Source organism: Poecilia formosa, unplaced genomic scaffold (assembly GCF_000485575.1).
Source record: "Poecilia formosa unplaced genomic scaffold, Poecilia_formosa-5.1.2 Scaffold216, whole genome shotgun sequence".
NCBI classification, from domain to species: Eukaryota; Metazoa; Chordata; class Actinopteri; order Cyprinodontiformes; family Poeciliidae; genus Poecilia; species Poecilia formosa.
Window position 1 is genome coordinate 186,513 of NW_006800155.1, and position 5,120 is coordinate 191,632.

Sequence of the window (5,120 nt, forward strand, 5' to 3'; positions counted from 1 at the left end):
GTGTGTGTGTGTGTGTGTGTGTGTGTGTGTGTGTGTGTGTTATCTGTCCTGTGCGTCTCTGTGATGAACTGGCGACCTGCTCAGGGTGAACCTACATTTTCTCTCAGTGACTGCAGATAGACAGCGGCTCCATCAGACCCTGCAAACACTAATGGCTGGATGTTCCAACACCAGTAATCAGTGAAGTTACAGGCCGTCCCATCAGCCCAGCATGCTGCAGGTCTCACTTCTTCGACAAGTGGGAGAAACATACCCGGCTAAAACACCCTCCATACAACCTCTAGAAAAAAATACAGATTTTCATTGCGTCATCACATATCCAAGACTAAAGTTGCTCAACTTTAGTAGTTTTTATCTGCATGTGAGTGGGACCTCTTTGAAGAGCAGGTGATTTGTGGGACTTTCCTCCAGAGTGCTGCACTCTGCAGGGAAAACAGTGTCAAGGTACATTAAGGATTCAGATAACAGAGCAGGAGGAAAATCATCCAAAGACAATTGAACAGGGAGGTTCAGACATGAATTATAACCTGTGCTAAAGATCCCAGCAGAAAGTGTCACTGAGGTGATGCAGCTTTTGTTCACCTCCACAGGAGCACATTACCATTAAAAGCAATTACATATTTGTTGTCCTCAGAAGAGAGGAGAAGCGTTTCCCTTCAGCCGCTGACTGAGACGAGTGTTTAATCAACGTCTCATCCCTCAAAGCCTCATATTGTTTTCCTGTCAGGAACAGAGCTCACCTCTGTATGAGCTCTGCTATTAGGACTGTGAAATCACCCTTTATCCAATACATCAACTGTCAGCTGGCATTTAATATCATTTAACACTGTCATACATTTTACCTCGCAGAGCAGGAGGTTCAATTACAGTGTTTTCAAAGGGATTTTCAAATGGAGATTCAATTGCCTGTGTTTGTGTTAGGCCCAGTTAGGGCCCGACATCAGTCATCCTGGGAGAAAGGATGTAGAGAAGACGGCTTCTTCAGGCCGTCTGTCATGGACGTCTGGAAAAGCTTTTCTTAAATTATTTTAGCAGTAAAAACACAAACTGAAGCACCTGCTGACCTCACATAAGTCCACTAAGAGATGATTCTCTGGTTTGCCAGTCACATAACTTCGTCCTATAAGCAGCATTGATATAATTAGTCATTGCAAAGTGTTTGGCTAAGATTTGGAACCTAAAGGAATTTCTGTCCCGGGACCTTTAGAGTGTTTTCCGTGGGATAGTGAATTATTTTTGAACTGACCCATATGTAAAAAAAATATCCAGTGGCAACCAGACCTAACAGATCTCAGACTAACTTCCAGACCAATACAACTGATATTTAATTTAAAAAAATTATATCACCTGCACAGTCATGAGGAAAAGTAATCTCTGGATTGTTGTCAAACAATCAACCACTGACAGAGCAAAAGATCCTCCCTAAAAGAGCCTTTTCCAATCATGTTAATGTAACATTGAATATAAGGAAATTCTGTGATAAAGGAGGTTCACCAATAAAAGAGATTAAATCTGTTCAGGACTTTGTCACACAGACGACTCAAGGACATTTGCTACAAAAGTTGTTTTCCTTGTTTTAAATCCCTCCAGAACCAAAGACAAGATGAAAAGTGTCTAATCTGGAGGACAAACGGACGGCTTTATTGTTTGTTAATCCAAAATCTTATTTTTCAGATGAAAGTAAATTTAGCATTTTATTTGTAAATCAGAGCAGAAGAGAGAGGAAGAGTGGAGCAACACAAAGTTTATCTGTGTCCAGTATAAAGTCACCAAAACCTCTTTTCTGACTGAATTCTTAAACAGTTTTTGTTTTTAAAAGGTTTTGCAGCAGCATTAATGAAACCTGTGTCCAGAACTCTGGTGTCAATCAGCATTTTCTCTTCAGCTGTGAGTCATGAGCGCTGAAGTTTGGAAAAATAAATGCTAGAAATATGTCACTCTGTGCACAATGAGAGTTTCACTTTTTAAACTGAATAATTTAAACTGAATAATTTAAATTAATAAATTAATTATATGTTATGCTAATTTTTGAGCACATCTACTTTTATACTTTGGTCATGTTTAGAGTAAAGTTGAGCTGAAATAGACGATGGCGGCCTTTTCACCGTCGGATGTTTTACAGGTTGAAGTTTTCAGCTGGCATTAAGGTGCATGATTACAAACACATGAAATCACGTTGGTGTCAGTTCCCCTCCATCAGTGGGGTGTTGGTGTGCGCTGGTCTGTAGCTCAGCCTCATTTCATTAAAGGTTTCGCTCCACTATACTAAACAACATTTCTGATAGACTGAACACGTGTTTGTAGGTCTGCATGATTCTCCACTGAGGTGGAAACTGACATTTATAATAGATCAATAGCAATAAGTAGAAAGCAGTAGATGTACCTTTTATGCTCGTGTGAATTCCTCAGGGCACTGTGCTACTTTGCAGGAAACACTGGTTTCTGTCACGTCTGCCTCATTAATACACAAAATAAGATTTTATCAGAGCCCAACAGCAAGTTAGAATCCCAATGAAAATGGTAGGAAACTGTTGGCAACTGAGGGATGGGCTTACTTTCTTTATTAACAACCCCGACTCTGTTCATGCTTGCTAAATTATGATATTGATTATTATAACACAGAAATAGGACACAGAAAAAAATCACTCACTTTTTTCTCTTAAAATGGAGCAGACTTTATTAATCATCCTGATTTGTTCAACAGATTTTGGAAACTAATTGTTTACCAACTTTGTGGCTAAACATGGTGACTTTATTGTAAACGAGATTAATATGATAACACAAAATCACTTTTTTATTCAGATGTGTGTAAAATGAATCATATTTATTAACAATGAAAGAAGGTCTCACATATTTAAGGTGTTTGAAATGTTTAGCATGAGTTGGAGCGCTGGTGTTGAATATCACCCAGGATCTTTTGACCGCCTCGTGTAGCCAAGTATTGATCGGAGAATGCAATTTATTTCAAAATATCAGTGCAAGTAAGTTGAAAAAGCAATCTGATTGGCTGCCCTGAGCCTCGTATAAGTTCAATGCATCAACTCACAACACACCTTGCAGCGTGAAACACATTTGGAGCAGTGAAGTAGAAATACTCTATCTCTAAAGACATGCCCTCTACAGTCAAAGTGCTCCGCTGTTATAGACTCACAGGAGGAGTGGAGCTGAAAGATGTGATTCATACACTGCTTTATTATTTTGTGACAGATTTGAAATCCACAATAGATGCAGGTTTGACCATTTAGACCAGGGGTGTCAAACTCAGTTTCACCGAGGGCCACTTCAGCATATTGGCCCCCCTCAACGGGCCACATTGACGGTACAGATCAGGAGGGCATCCCTGCTAAAACACCCCAGACAAAAGGTTGACTTCCCTCATTCAGTTCTGTAGAGGCTTATAATGAGTCAATGGTCCAGGTGTGTTAGAGAAGGAACGCATCTAAAGTTGCAGATGGTAGCTCTGGAAAACTAGACTTGGCATTAATGTATGAAAATACAATGTTAAAAATAAATGAAACACCTCATATTGTTAAATAACTGATTTTATGTATTGAAGTTTTAAATATTACATTTGAGTTTCCATGGATGTAAAATTACTGCTCAGTTTAAAAATTACAATATTTAAATCAGTGTTTAAAGGTGAGCAAGCAAATAATAAAAACAAGTCACATGGGCAGACATTATAGACTTTAGGCAAAGATTTAGTCTCAGAGGCAACTGAAACCAATTAATTAAAAAAAATCCTTTCTGACTATCATCTCATGGTCTCTGAACTAAATGCGTCTTTCTGACCGGATTACAAACCTTTGGTTGAAATGGCGCGTTAAATTCAAGTCTCCATTACAGACCAGAGAAAACTAAAGAGAATGCAACGTTGTGTTAATCCATTTGAGGAGCCGGCAGTTTATCTTGAGGAAATAAATGGCTATGCTTTAGTTAATTAGACTGTAACATGCGCAGTCCGCTGCTCAACCACTGCGGACTGCGAATAATTAGAAACCGCTGGGAGTAACTCATCCAGCAGATTTAACAAATGGAGGCTTCTTGGTGCAAGTTACCCAGGAGAGCGGTGCTCTGGAGGAGCTGCAGACGTAACATCTGTCCGTTTCGGAGAAGCGAAACCACGCAAAAATAAAAAATAAAAAATCCTGGTAAAAGCTCACACCGGACCACGCAGGGTAAAACACTCACAGAGTTCAGTTGATCCATTTGGATCAGACAGATCCAACTGACTGACAAATTAGCGCAGATTTTTCTGCAGATGGGGAACAGAAGGAAGTTGTCCAGACCCCAGCGGGTGAAGTGATGCTAATTTAAGTAAATTTGCTTAATTTAATCTAATAAAAGTTATTGGGGTGGTTTTTGTCACTACTAGAAATGTGGCCCGCAGGCCTTGAGTTTGACACATGTGCATTACACCATTGAACTGCCAATTGGTAATTGAAGTAAAGTAGCTTCGATTTCAAAGAAACCGACATTGAAGTCGATTGGCAAATGAACCATCACAAAAGAGGAAGGCTCTTGTTGTCTCACTGCACCCCAAGAGATGCATAAGCTACAAAAACCGTTTCTGTCTGGTTTTGAACCAGAGACCTTTTACGTGTAAAGCAAACGTTATAACCACTACACTACAGGAACTGAACATCTCTGCTTTGTTTCAGTTTGAGGTTCCAAAGTGGATGATGTGAGATGCAACGCATGAAAATTTCAACTGAGGTTTGCACTCAGATGCCTGGATTCAGAGTAGAGACCATGACACCACAGAGCCTTGTTGACCTTTAGTAAACACCTGTGATGACTAGAACATGCAAAATCTGTTTTTGTCTGGTTTCGAACCAGAGACCTTTTGCGTGTGAAGCAAACGTGATAACCACTACACTACAGGAACTCAGGCTGTTTGCAGTGTTCCTGGTAGATGATCCACATTTTGTTAGAGACTAACATCAACAATGGGCATGGAACAATGTCAAATACTTACAGATCCTCTCAGAGAGCACAGTAACTTGGTGAACAAACTGCCAGACTTATACTTGTGCCTAATTTCACATTACAGTCCATAAATTAAGCCTGGGATCAAAAAAATGTATTGAAATGTCATTAGCAGAGACAAATGGTTCTAC